We start from the raw sequence: 15,610 nt of genomic DNA, 5'->3' as shown, positions 1-15,610 counted from the left end.
TGTAAAATAAATAAATTACAAAAATCAAAGAATTGGTTTCTTTTGCTTCCCTCTCTAAGTGTTAGATCTTCTTCATTACCTTTATTTCCTATTTGAATCCAAAAGTCTAAATAATGAATAAATTTTCCGATACATCTGAATCCAAAAGTAATTTATAAGACTTCGTCCGAATGTTCTGATCCAAAATGGTCGGGCGTGATACTCCGATTCAAACGGAATAACTCTGCCACAATCAACCCTAATAGTTAAATACTTCATACTCCATAGTTGATAATCACTATGTAATGCGGAGATCAATATTTAAAATGAAATTATACAAATCCATTTACAATATGTACATATTTCTTTCCATCCTAATTCTTTGAAATTTAACTCAATCCTTTTTTTATTTTTTTTTATGTCAGCTTGAGTTGCTTGTGTTGCTGCTGGCTAATACAAGACTGTTTTGGTGGACCTCCAGGACCTTTTGGCCCCTCCCCTTTCGGACCTCCACCTCCCTAGTCATCTACCAATCCATGAGCCCTTTTTTATATACTCCGTGGCTGCTTTTTTTTTTTTTTTTTATTTATTATTATTATTATTATTATTACAAAGTTATTCTTGGTTTGAAATCGCAAGCTTGTATCATGATGTTATAGACTTAAATTAACAAGTATATTGTAAGAATGTTATAGACTTAAATTAAACACTAGTATGTATTCTTGTATTCTATTGTTTGTCTGTAGTTTCCTTGACATGACTTTAGGTAGGCTTAGCCAACATACTGCCCGGGGACACTAGATAGTATTGCGTCGTGTTAAAATTTTCAAAAAGAAGGCATATGCATAACCCAAACTCGTGAATCACAACGTCGTATCGTGGTTGTCTGCTTACTTCTGAAATTCAATTATTTTAGTGTTTTTGTCGTGACATGTATTATCGTGCATGTCTCAGAAAATTTATATTCGATCATATATATTTTACACAGTAACGTGTTGTGCCTACCCTATTTTTGTATCCTTTTCATGTTTTACTTTTTGTATTTGGTCGCATTGTGTCATGGGCTAATCTGACCTAGTTTCATCGCTAATTGATCGTGTCGTCATGCGGAATTATTGTAACAACCATAAACAGGGGTGTTCGTTGGACCGAATCGAGTGGACACTGGAAAAAAATTAAGGTTCAGGTGTGTCTTCGCAAAAAAAAATAACTTTAAGGTTTGTCTTCACAAATAATTTATAAAAGGTCAATTCTTGTAAAATTTGGGTTATAAAAAGTCCTTTTTGACCAATTTGCCTTTTTAAAATGGTTGTATTTATAGGATAGTTTTACAATGGCTACAATAATTTTGTAGCCATTGTAATTTTTGATCAAAATCGTTATATTTCTAATATTAAATCGAGACCATCCATTAGGTTGACTTGACAATTAAAATATCTTTACAGCAAATCGTTATAAAAACAAATTTCATATGCGAAACTTTTGTTTCTTCTATGCATCCATTTTATCGGCTTCCAATTGATTTGTTCATACTGGTACTCCCTCAGTCCCTTAATACTCGTACCGGTTTGATCGGTGCGAAGTTTAAAACACTTGAATTGACTTATTAATTTAATAGGTGATATTACCTCCGTTTCAAAAAGATCTTTACAGTTACTATTTGCACGAACTCCAATGCAATATTTAACTACAAATATATCCAATTTCGTATGTGAAAAAATTATAAAAAATTGATATTCTGAAAATATATCCCGAGACCAATCTAACAACATCTTACATGTAACGTTTTGATGTATATAATTGGTAGAATTTACGGTCATAGTTTTTATACTTTAGACACATTTTCCAAAGCGTAAAGAACTTTCTGAAACGGAGGTAGTAGTTGATAGTGGGGTATTTCTTTTAATATAGTTAGTGGAAAATGTGTAAAGGGTAGTGGGGATGTGAAATTTTTAAATGATTTTTTGTAAGAAGTGGGTTAGTAGGTAAGTGTGAGAAATAATATAATATTGGTAAAAAAAATCTATTTATAGAAGCGGTGCAAATATTAAGGGACAACCTGAAAAGGAAAGCGATGCGAGTATTAAGGGACGGAGAGAGTATGATTTAAAGTTCGGATTTTTAAATTACACGTAGCAGATTAAAACATTGCCTATTAATCAATGGAAGAAGTCAAAAATCAATTTCACAAATAGTATAGAATCTGGAAGAGAAAAGAAAAGTAGTTGTTCATAACTTCAACCGTATATCAATGGTGATACACATCTCGTAATTTTTTTCTAATCTATTAAGTTTTATGTTGTTTAATTTGGATTGACGTCAATGGAGATATTATATGTTGATAATGAAAATGTCTTCACTGCAACATATATATTGAAATAATATAACAATATCATGGATTCAATTTGGAGGCATAATAATGGAGCTAGATTGCAAAATATTGCTCGAGTATAGCAATAAACTAGTAGTTTTCTCAACGGTTTTTTCTTTTTTATTTTTTTTTTCTTAATGAGAAACAGTTTCCTCATATAAAATACTAATATACATTTTATTTAATTGATATTTTTTATTAAAAAATACTCCCTCCGTATTTATTTAAGAGATACACTTGGTCGGGCACGGGTATTAAGAAAAAAAATTGAATGAAATAAAGTAATAAAACAAGAGGGGTTGGGTAGATATCTCTATTATATAAGCCAACTCCTGAGGGTTTTTCGGTAAATTAACTTTTCGTGTCCCCAAACTAAATGACGAAAATACCCTCAGATAATTCTCATCCTATTTCGGTGAATGTGTTTGCTGAACCTTTCTCCTCCTCCCACTTTTCTCTCTCCTCACCTTTCCCTCACCAAACAACGTTGCATTTCTAGGGTTAGACTTCTCCCGCAAAGATGGTATTCAATCAACTCTATCCTCGATCGCCTCGACGGCGGCGTCTCCCTCAACAGCCGCGACGGAAATGGGTTTTAGGGTTTCTAAGGAAATTTTTTCATTGAAGGAGAGAGATTCAAATTGAAACTTCCGTAAAAAATAATCGAATTAGGGGTTTAGGAAAGGGGATTCGATTATAGATAAGAACGGATTGAAGGTCGATAATGGAGGAGATAGAAATCGATGGTGGGTGATGGCTCCTTGGAGGCGGCGGCGATGGCGGCTCACCTTCCATTTCATCCTTTCAGGTTTAATTTCAAGCTTCCCTTTCCACTCTTTCCATTTCAGTGATTGATTCGTAATCTGGTTTTAGGGTTTTACTTCAATTCAATTCAAATTCTTGCAGAATTTTCAACTTCTTGCAGAATTTTTAATCGCTGGAATTGTTTTGGTGAAATAAATTCTGAAATTGGAGATTAAATATATTTCGAAAGTAGGGTTTTAATTTTTTAGGGGAAATCTAAATTAGGGATTTAGAAAAGATGAAGAGATTTTGGGGGTGGTTTTGTGTTCGGCGGCATAATTAACGGCAACTCAGCTAGGGTTTCCGAGTCGGGTTATTGCCCCGTCGCTTCGATTACTGGTGCACTTAGGGTTTCCTGATTTCATTTGTAAACTTCACCTACCTCTATTACCCTTCCATTCTTAATTTAATTTTTAATTTGATTTCAATTTTCTGATTGATTAATTCAGAAAAAGGGTGATTCAAATTAATTCAACCCTGTTTTTTTGTCGACCTGAAGGTTTCTCATCATTCCATAATCTTTTTCTCTCATTCTCGAATTACTATGATTTTTATTAACTTTGTTTTTGTTGTACAGATGATCCTGGTTCTTCACAGTTTTCGCCAAAGCGGCAAAAAGCTTCCAAACTGGGGTATTTTCTTTTCTTCTATTTCTTTTCTGAAGCTTTTGATTTTTTTGAAGGTTCAATTTGTTTTTTTTATATATAAATGGGGGAAAAGAGAAGAATCAAAGCCAGGTACACAGGAGAAAGGTGCAGCAAGTTGAGTATTTTACAGTCTATCTTGATTGGAGAAAGTTTTGGGTATCATTTTGAAAATAAGATTATTTTAAATATTCTTGAACACAATTTTCCATATTTGTATTTCCATTGGTGTATAATTTTGGATGGATATTAGTAAATTCTTGATTTGCTTTGAATTTGTTAGATTATATTAACACTAAAATGAGCTATTGACTATCCATTCATTGCGGGTTTGTTTGATTTTATTAACAATTGAGCTATTGACTATCCATGTGAAGTGTTTAGATTTCTGGGTAATTACTCTTTTTTGTTAGGTTTGATAAGGGATTTTGAGTGTTTAAGGTGGTTTATGTGGATTATTTTTGTTACGTTAAGGTTGAAAATTTCTATGACAAATTGTTGATATGATACTAACTGTAGTTTCTGGGTGTTGCTTTAATTAGATGATGGACCTGGATCGCTAAGAGAAGCGTGTCGGATAAAGGAACCACTCTGGACTGTCTTCGAAATTTCAGGTACAATTGAATTGAGGTCATACTTGAATGTGTTATAAGATGATTGGTGGTCGTGGGCAGAGAATTAAGTTCACTGGGAAAGGGCTAAGGCTAAGGGAATGTCAGCGTGTGATAATATGCAATCTAGAGTTAAAGGTGGGAGGGGGCATGATATGATGTAGATGGGATTCAGATCAAACCTAATTCTAAGCAGCATACATGGATTGATCGCTGCACCTTGCGTGATTATTATAATGATGTCAGTCAGTGGATCTTGAAACTTATTCTACTTTCAAGATCATTTATTCATTCCGTCTGATTTCTTTTCAATAAATGAACTGCCAGTTAAGGTTATTTTTGCTTACTTCTTAAGGCAATGCTTTATACTGAACATGAACTCATCATAACAAATGTTTATACTTGTTAGACTAATATATCTTGGTTAAGATTCTGTAAGAACTTCTAACCAAACATAGCCTAAGATAACATTAATTACGCTATTTGAGCTGCGAGGTATGATTTTTAAGTGAAAATTTGGAAATTGTACTTGCATTATTTGCGTTGAATTCCTGATAAAGTTACATTTTCGTTTCTCAAAACATCTGGTTGTTATTTTTGGACAGAGGGAAAACTATACTAGCGTATTTAATTGGTCTCTCTTATGCTCCGCAGATGTCATTTCTCTCAGCATGACAAAATAATGTTCATTGGAGCAGATCCTTCGTCTCATGTGGATGCATTCGGGTGACTATTCACCATTGCTTTTTTTTATGGAACTCGACAGAGATATCTCGCTTGATGAACTTTGTAAACATTTTTTTAATCTAATTTTACATTTAGGGGTTGCAATACAATTTTAAGTTTTTATAATCCTGCACGCATCGTGTGCATATAAGACTAGTTTTAATAAGTAAACCAAGTGGGGACATGTCATTTTAGGGGATTGGGGGTGGGGATGGGGTGTAGATAAATTATTTAATTAGATGGTGGGGTTGATAAGTTACTAAAAATGGCAAGTGTATCTCTTAAGTAAATACGGCCGGAAAAGGCAAGTGTATCTCTTAAATAAATACAGAGGGAGTAACTTTTAGAAAATGGTATAGTCAAACCAGGGCCGTCTTAAACATTTCGGAGGCCCTGTTCTAAGCTTATCCAAATCTTAAAATGAGGCCCCTAATATTAAAAAAAAAAAAAGTGCGATAATTAAAATATTACTTTACGAGTAATTTACGAGCATTACAATTTTATTCCTACATATTTAAACAAAAAACATAAAAACAAACTTTATTTAAATTTTAAATAAAGTCTTAACAAAGTGTAATGTTAGGTTAAAAGGTTCTCACTATTGCAACTTGCAAGGATCCAAATCCTTATGTATACCCAAAAAGTTAAGAGAACCTCATTTAACCTATACAAATATTTCAATAAGACCGTCTGACCGCGTCAGACGTGTCGGCGTGGCAGAGCGCAGGTCGTGACGCGGGTCAGGACGCGGGTCAAATCTGAATCGGGTTGAAAACGGTTATTTTTCCGGGTTTAGTATAAAAGGATTTTTTCCCACGTTTTTGCCCATTTTCAAATCACTGTTCATCTTCTAGAGAGAGAAACCGCCGAGTTCTTCCATTTTAGGAGAGAGAAAGCTTCTACTCTTTGATCTTCTCTTCGATTTCTTCAATTTCTGTAAGTTTTTTGCATTTTCACTTGTTTTTCTTTGTTCGTGTGTAGTTCTTACTAATTTATCCTCTTTTTTTTCGTTCGATTTAGGGTTTTGAAGGTGTGATTGTGATATTTTCCGATTACTTCAACATTCGGTAAGTTCTTTCTATTTTCATCTACTTTTTGTTCAATTCTATCATTATTTGATGTTCGTTTTGTTTCTTACTGTTTTTGGTTTTGATTTAGGGTTTTGTAATTGTGATTTGTGATAATTTCGGTTGTTCTTCATTTTTGTCATCCCCCGTAAATTTATAAATTTTATTAATATATTTTAACGTATATTATTTATATTTAAATAGAATTTATGAATTTTAGTAATAAAAATATAATTAACGTACATTTATTTTATTTTAAGTACGTTCTAAATATTTAACGATTTTTGAACCTTATTATATTTATATATTAAATGTATATTTAATTTTATTTAAATATATTCTAAATATTTTAATGGTTTGTGCAATCAAAAATAATGTTTGAATTTTAAGTTGAAAAGAATTCGAATTACGAAAATCGATTGAATTTAGAAAACGATCCTATTCGGTTTTAGATTCAAATCCTAAAATAATATCCTAAGTCTAGCCCAAATAGGTAAAGCCCAATAGTATAAACCAATAAACCCCATACTCCCTTCCTCCTCAACTTCACGTGAAAACAAAAACCAAAAACCCTCCCCTCATCTTCTTCCCTTGCTTCACGTGAACCCTCAACCCTCAAGCCTTGCTGTCGTCCTCGCCGCCGCCACCACCGCCGGCGTTTCCCCTCCGTCGTCCGCCTGTTCCGTCGGTACTTTCTCTCCTCCTCTTCCCTCTTATTCTTCTTCCTTTCCCTCTCTTTCTTTTTCTTCATTAATCAATGGCTCTGTTTTGATTGCATATGTTGCTCGACCACCACCACCTAGAGCACACAACCACCACCACCGGGTCGCTGCTGGTGCGCCACTCCTTGTCGCGCCGCCTTGCTGCACGTACGTCAACCACCACTGCCGCCCTACCGGCCATCGCTCTTCCTCTCCTCTTTTCTTGGATTCCCATTCGCGCACCACCACTACAAACACGAGCATCCACCGTTGCTGCCACCGCCGGCCACCTTGCGTCAGCCGACTATCTGCCTTGCTGCCGCCGTCCCTGACCGCCGGCCAGCCTCCCTGTATTCTCTCTTTTCGGTTATTTCTTAAACCCTAAGTAACTAATTATTTTAATTATGTTTATTAATTTAATTTATGCTTCTTGAATTAAAATTATAATCGTTATGGTTTAATCAAAAATAATTTCAGATTATATGTTGTTGAAATTAATTTAATTATTTTCAGATTTGTTAATTACGTTTAAGTTAGGGTTTTAATTAAGTTTTATTAATTTAATTCATGTTTCGTGAATATAAATTATCAGTTTTTATGATTAAATTAGATTTTCAGATTATACATTATGCTTAATTGATAATTTAATTTTCATATTACATAATCGAATTGAAATAAGAGTTTTTAGTATTTAAAGCATGAATTGTAAGGTTTTAATATTCTAAAATCAAAATAGAATGATTATATATTATTAAAGTTATTATTTTCATGATTTTAAGAACGTTGATTATATTTTGTGGACGTTCGAAATTATTTTATATTGCTGGAAATTTTAAAAGGGATGTTTTATTGGAGTTTAGAACGTTTTGGGATCATTAGTTTAATAGTTATTATGCTTGGAGGTTAATTAGTTAAGTTTCGATATTGGGGATGGTTCAAAATATGTTTAGGATGTATTTAGAGTACTTTAATATTGCTGTAAATTGTTGGATATTGATTGGAGAATTTTATTGGTTGTTTTTAGGCGGAGAATTCTTTGTAGGCGACTTTTGAATTCGTTAAAGTAACTTATCAGTTTGTTTACACAAGGTACGTACATACCGTGTGCTTGGATGTGTGTTGTATTGAGAATATGATGAATATATTTATGAACTTGTTTATGTTGGAATTTCATATTCAATGTCGTTGAATTAATGCGTTGAGCATAGAACTTTATTTATAAGAATTGAATCATGTTGGCATGGAATATTGATGCAAGCATGTTGGTTTGTGGAACTTTATATTATTTAATATTGGTTTAGATCTTTATTGATCGTTGTTCCTCTTTAGATTTTCACTACTTTATAAGGGCCGAGCACCTTGTTTGGTAGTTGAACCTTATACCTAATAAAGGTTTTTAAATATGGATAAAGGAAGGATTAAAATAGTTGGAATTGGCTCTTGGTTGAATGTTGTGATCACTGGTTTAATTCAAAGATAAAAGAAGTTGTGTTTACTTGTTGAATATAATATTTATGTTTGATGAGTCATAACCAAGTATTAAAAGTTAAGTCATGTAAAGTGAAAATGATTAGCAATAGCTTTAGACTGTGCACGTCTAAAGTGACGGACAATCAGGAGTTGGGGTCATGGGTAGCCTATGGCTTTTTCTGGGGCCGGATTGATCACCGGTTCTATTTTTATTTAAAAGTCCCTCGATATCGCCGGTCATTGGGGTTTACGGAGTCGCGCCCGTACCTCGTCTTCCTTAGTGAAGAAGAAGAAGTTTCTAGTAGACAACTCAGTCCATTGACTATTTCAATTAAAATAATGTTAATGATACAAAGGTCTAGTTCAGTCAAATATAGTCTTCAAGTCAATATATCTTGATTATCCTTGCTTATGTTTTATTTAGTACCATGTTAGGATTGTTCGTTTAATAGAATCATGTTAGGATTATTATTGATTTAGTATGTAGTACTCAGCTATGCTGATTACGTGCTTTTGCTTGTGCATGTTGATCATGGCTATGCCTTATTGATCCTGTGATGACCCAATCTTTGGTGAGCAGTCTCTAAGGATCAATAAGCATTGTCCATTTGCAGGTTTGAAGATGTTGCATCATTGGGATCGGGAATAGAGAGCTTGTATTTAGTTTTGATTTGCTAAGTTAACTTGGGTTTGTTAATTGGGACTTTAAACTTGTCGTACTATTTATATTTCCTTATTTTCGTTGGATGATTTTTGGGATTAAACCTGTAATCGATTATTTATAAACCTAAAGTTAGTTTTATGTTTTCCGCTGCAAAATTCTGAATAAGCCGTTACGTTTTCACACGGGCGATAATGCCTTGATAATTCTCTACGTTTTATATTAAAATGTTATTTTAGAAAAGAGAGAATTGTCGGGGTCTTACAAAGTGGTATCAGAGCTAAGGTTTTACTTTAATAAATTTTTAGGCGCCTAACTATCTAGTTATTTAAAATAAATTTCTTAAAAATCGAGCTTCTACGTATTATAGTGTTAAAAAATTGGTACTTTTTTTTTGGGGGGGCCGATTCCCTTTTATCTTGTTTGAAAGTATACGATATTCCTTATTTACGTTCGAAATCAAATTATTTTTCCAAGTTAAAGTGATACTTTCGACATTTTTATTTTTCTTGTTATTTATTATTCAAACAAATACATAAAAATAATATGAATACATTTAAAAAAAAATAAAAAAATTAAAGGAGTTCAAATTGTTTTTTAAGTTGTTTCAAGAGTTAGAATTCGTTAATTAGGAAATATAAATCTTTTCGAATTAATAACTTTATTCTCGAATTTATTAGCTACGCATTTTCTTAACTTAGTTCACTTTATTTATGTTATATTTTTATTTATGTTATTATTCTATGTTATAATTTTATTATATTTTCGTTCTTTTATTTCGTTATATAAATGATTCTAATGCTTTAGTTTATGAGAGATGGGTAGTATAAGAAGGGCATATAAGATAGAATTATATGTGCATTAGTAGCTAGTCAATGATAAGAAATTGATTGTTATGTATGTGCATGTGCTAATTGTTTAAGTGTTACATTTACATGTGCATAAAGAATTGTTTGATTCCACCAAACTTATTGATTATTGAACCTTGTTTATGTTTTGGCTGGAAAATCGTTAGTGAGACCTTGAATTGTTTATTTCATGAATAAAATGTTTCTTTCCAAGTATACCAACATAGGATCCTTCGAGAAACTTGATATAGAAACCCCTGATATTTACGTGAAGAAAATTGTGTTTGGATGTGAATATTATGCTAAAGTTCAAGGGCAACCTATCTTAATGAGAAAGGATATCATAGCAGCCACTATCATTAATTGCTTACCTAACAAATTTCCATACCTATAACTCAAGGAAAAGTTTAAAGACATGCATTCTGATAATGGAACTCCAAACTTGGCTAAATATGGAACTTGGGATGGTAGATGGAAATATGATTCAGAAATTCTGACCACCATTATTGAAGCGGCAGAAAGTGGGTTTAGAGACGGTAAAATCGTAGGGAGTCATGTTGGGGATTCAGTTACAGAAGAACCTATGGGAATTAGTGTAAATACTGACCTAGAGGAAAATGATGTAGCTGTGGAGAAGGAGAATGTAGGTGTTGAGGCAGAGAATCCTAACCCAGCGGCTCATGAGCCAACCATTGAGATCTCTAGTGATTCGGATGCAGAGCTCGAAAGTGAACAGGAGATGGCAAGTGAGCCTAATCAAGATGAAGACATGGGTGAAGATGAAAACCCTGAGGAAGACCCCGATGAAGACCCTGAAGAAGAGTTCGATAATCTTGAGATCTAAATTTCACTTCGCAAGTTTCAGGAGCAATGGATAGGCAAGAGGCCACAAATATTTTGAAGTCATAAATAGTTAATTAGCTCTTTTATGTTTTAAAGAATAAGTAGCAAAGATACAACTGTTTAAGGTTTAAGTTTATTGAAGTTTGAAATATTCTTTATTATTTTCAAGGATGTAATAAACTTCTATGGAGTTAGCAATAAAAGTTAAAGTTTTCAAGAAATTGTTCTTTATTCTATTTGAGGATTCCATAATACCCCAACCTTTATGTAACACGTCATGGATTAATTTTTCTATTGGTTGCATACTCAGTGTGAATTGTGGATCAATTTAATTGCCACAATAATATTAAATGATTTGAGTACACAAAGGAAGTGAGGGTCAATCTAGACCCTCATGACCAATATGATTCAAAATGTCATGCCTTATGTGCAGCGTGTGAATTTCTTTCGTGAACTATTGAGGATGATTACTTTTCGATAATTATTGCATCTTGTAGACGGTCGTTGCACCTTCGTAAACGATTGTCGTGCCTTCGTAAATGATGTGTATTAATGTGAACATTGTTTGTTGAGGCGATCTTTATGGTCAATTCAAGTATTAAATTGTATGGGATAACGTATAAGTGATGTTTCAAACCTAAAGTAGAATATACTAATTGCAGGTCGCGTTCTAGAATGGCCAACAACAATGATCTAGCTGCTGCGATTCGCCTCTTGGCGGAAAAGCTAACCCAGGAGAGAACTGAGCGCCCTGATTCTGCAGGGAAAATGTTTGAAAGGCTTTCTAAGGTTAAGCCACCGTATTTCAAGGGGCAAGCAGATCCAACCTTCCTGGAAAACTGGATTAGGGAATTTGAGAAACTATTTGAGGCTGTGGGTTGCCCTGGGAGTATGAGAGTAAGTCAAGCTGTTCTTTACCTGAAAGATGAGGCCGACCTTTGGTGGAAGGAAAATGAAAATAGACTAAGTGCTGTTGCGGGATTCAATTGGGATTCATTCATAGTTGCCTTGAGGGGGAAGTTTTATCCTCCTTTTATGAGAAAGCAGAAAGCGCAGGAGTTCATCAACCTTAGGATGGGGAATATGACTATTGCTGAATACTATAGCAAGTTTATACCTTTATCGAGGTTTGCACCTGAGGTTGTAGCTACTGAGGAGCTAAAGGCTCAAAGGTTCAAGCAAGGGCTGACTGATGAAATTCAATTGGGATTAGGTGGAGAAACTTTTACATCCTTAGACATAGTGTATGGGAGAGCTGCTCATATTTATGGTCTGCAGTCTAGAAAGGACAAGAAAACTGTGGTAATTGGGGAAAAGAGAAAGGATTTTAATGCTGGGGGTAACCAAGAAAACTTTAAAAGGAATAGAAACGGAAATGGGAATGGAAATGGAAATTTCCAAGGAGGAAACAATCAGGGGCACCACAACAACTCGAACCCATCTGAGAGAGTGCATCATTGCAAGATGTGCAGTAACAATCACCCTGGCAAGAACTGCAAAGGAGAATTAGTGACCTGCAACTATTGTCAGAAAAGGGGACATAGGGAGTATGAGTGCTTCACTAAGCACAGAAAGGAACAAAATAGTAATGGAGGTGGAAACCAAGTGAAGTTTAACCAGTCTGGAGGTCAAAATTCAAAGCCTGGAGGGGCACAAAACAATCAAGGGAACCATAATAAGCCTGCAAATGATAACAACAACCCGAATAAGGCTCCAGGAAAGTTGTACATGATGAATCATAATGAGGATGAACGATCTGCCGATATAGATTCTGGTACTTTTCTATTAACTCCGCGCAAGTTAACCATTATTTAATTCGTGGTGACTTGTTCTTTTGTTTCGTCATCTGTTGTGAAAAGTCTAAAGTTAGTAGTTTTAGTGAAATATGAATTTTGAGGATAGAATTCGTCGAAAGAGAATTTTGGTTAGCTATTCCCTGAGGTGAGTTACGAGGGCGTAACTCGTTTTCTTTAAGAGGGGTAGAATGCGATAGAAATTCGCGCTTTTTACCTGTTTTTATGGTGATTTTATGCATTTTATGCCCATTTTTATAACTTATACATGTTGATGTAAAGCAAATAGATTCTCCGCATAAGAAAAGGTGTTCATGAATAACACAAATAAGTATGAGTTGGCAAAAGAGTGCACATAGGTGGCACAAGTACTTCTCTAGTAAGAATAAGTTAAAAGTTTTGGGGAAAATGTGGGAAATTTCGTGTCAAGTTTCGGGACGAAACTTCTTTTAAGAGAGGTAGATTGTAATCCCCCGTAAATTTATAAATTTTATTAATATATTTTAACGTATATTATTTATATTTAAATAGAATTTATGAATTTTAGTAATAAAAATATAATTAACGTACATTTATTTTATTTTAAGTACGTTCTAAATATTTAACGATTTTTGAACCTTATTATATTTATATATTAAATGTATATTTAATTTTATTTAAATATATTCTAAATATTTTAACGGTTTGTGCAATCAAAAATAATGTTTGAATTTTAAGTTGAAAAGAATTCGAATTACGAAAATCGATTGAATTTAGAAAACGATCCTATTCGGTTTTAGATTCAAATCCTAAAATAATATCCTAAGTCTAGCCCAAATGGGTAAAGCCCAATAGTATAAACCAATAAACCCCATACTCCCTTCCTCCTCAACTTCACGTGAAAACAAAAACCAAAAACCCTCCCCTCATCTTCTTCCCTTGCTTCACGTGAACCCTCAACCCTCAAGCCTTGCTGCCGTCCTCGCCGCCGCCACCACCGCCGGCGTTTCCCCTCCGTCGTCCGCCTGTTCCGTCGGTACTTTCTCTCCTCCTCTTCCCTCTTATTCTTCTTCCTTTCCCTCTCTTTCTTTTTCTTCATTAATCAATGGCTCTGTTTTGATTGCATATGTTGCTCGACCACCACCACCTAGAGCACACAACCACCACCACCGGGTCGCTGCTGGTGCGCCACTCCTTGTCGCGCCGCCTTGCTGCACGTACGTCAACCACCACTGCCGCCCTACCGGCCAGCGCTCTTCCTCTCCTCTTTTCTTGGATTCCCATTCGCGCACCACCACTACAAACACGCGCAGCCACCGTTGCTGCCACCGCCGGCCACCTTGCGTCAGCCGACTATCTGCCTTGCTGCCGCCGTCCCTGACCGCCGGCCAGCCTCCCTGTATTCTCTCTTTTCGGTTATTTCTTAAACCCTAAGTAACTAATTATTTTAATTATGTTTATTAATTTAATTTATGCTTCTTGAATTAAAATTATAATCGTTATGGTTTAATCAAAAATAATTTCAGATTATATGTTGTTGAAATTAATTTAATTATTTTCAGATTTGTTAATTACGTTTAAGTTAGGGTTTTAATTAAGTTTTATTAATTTAATTCATGTTTCGTGAATATAAATTATCAGTTTTTATGATTAAATTAGATTTTCAGATTATACATTATGCTTAATTGATAATTTAATTTTCATATTACATAATCGAATTGAAATAAGAGTTTTTAGTATTTAAAGCATGAATTGTAAGGTTTTAATATTCTAAAATCATAATAGAATGATTATATATTATTAAAGTTATTATTTTCATGATTTTAAGAACGTTGATTATATTTTGTGGACGTTCGAAATTATTTTATATTGCTGGAAATTTTAAAAGGGATGTTTTATTGGAGTTTAGAACGTTTTGGGATCATTAGTTTAATAGTTATTATGCTTGGAGGTTAATTAGTTAAGTTTCGATATTGGGGATGGTTCAAAATATGTTTAGGATGTATTTAGAGTACTTTAATATTGCTGTAAATTGTTGGATATTGATTGGAGAATTTTATTGGTTGTTTTTAGGCGGAGAATTCTTTGTAGGCGACTTTTGAATTCGTTAAAGTGACTTATCAGTTTGTTTACACAAGGTACGTACATACCGTGTGCTTGGATGTGTGTTGTATTGAGAATATGATGAATATATTTATGAACTTGTTTATGTTTGAATTTCATATTCAATGTCGTTGAATTAATGCGTTGAGCATAGAACTTTATTTATAAGAATTGAATCATGTTGGCATGGAATATTGATGCAAGCATGTTGGTTTTGTGGAACTTTATATTATTTAATATTGGTTTAGATCTTTATTGATCGTTGTTCCTCTTTAGATTTTCACTACTTTATAAGGGCCGAGGACCTTGTTTGGTAGTTGAACCTTATACCTAATAAAGGTTTTTAAATATGGATAAAGGAAGGATTAAAATAGTTAGAATTGGCTCTTGGTTGAATGTTGTGATCACTGGTTTAATTCAAAGATAAAAGAAGTTGTGTTTACTTGTTGAATATAATATTTATGTTTGATGAGTCATAACCAAGTATTAAAAGTTAAGTCATGTAAAGTGAAAATGAGTAGCAATAGCTTTAGACTGTGCACGTCTAAAGTGACGGACAATCAGGAGTTGGGGTCATGGGTAGCCTATGCCTTTTTCTGGGGCCGGATTGATCACCGGTTCTATTTTTATTTAAAAGTCCCTCGATATCGCAGGTCATTGGGGTTTACGGAGTCGCGCCCGTACCTCGTCTTCCTTAGTGAAGAAGAAGAAGTTTCTAGTAGACAACTCAGTCCATTGACTATTTCAATTAAAATAATGTTAATGATACAAAGGTCTAGTTCAGTCAAATATAGTCTTCAAGTCAATATATCTTGATTATCCTTGCTTATGTTTTATTTAGTACCATGTTAGGATTGTTCGTTTAATAGAATCATGTTAGGATTATTATTGATTTAGTATGTAGTACTCAGCTTTGCTGATTACGTGCTTTTGCTTGTGCATGTTGATCATGGCTATGCCTTATTGATCCTGTGATGACCCAATCTTTGGTGAGCAGTCTCTAAGGATCA

General features: G+C 34.0%; 1 long non-coding RNA gene across 1 annotated transcript; it reads left to right on the top strand.

Annotated features, from left to right (window-relative positions):
- The first annotated feature begins 6,488 nt into the window (after positions 1-6,488).
- On the top strand, positions 6,489-9,178 carry LOC130459972 (uncharacterized). The gene is made up of 4 exons (XR_008919745.1): positions 6,489-6,890; positions 7,006-7,269; positions 7,928-7,992; positions 8,954-9,178. It is a non-coding gene; the product is annotated as an uncharacterized lncRNA (long non-coding RNA).
- Positions 9,179-15,610: the final 6,432 nt, after the last annotated feature.

The sequence above is a fragment of the Spinacia oleracea genome, chromosome 4, assembly GCF_020520425.1.
Source record: "Spinacia oleracea cultivar Varoflay chromosome 4, BTI_SOV_V1, whole genome shotgun sequence".
NCBI lineage: Eukaryota > Viridiplantae > Streptophyta > Magnoliopsida > Caryophyllales > Amaranthaceae > Spinacia > Spinacia oleracea.
Note: the sequence above shows the minus strand (reverse complement) of the source record. Positions and strands in the feature narration are given on the sequence as shown.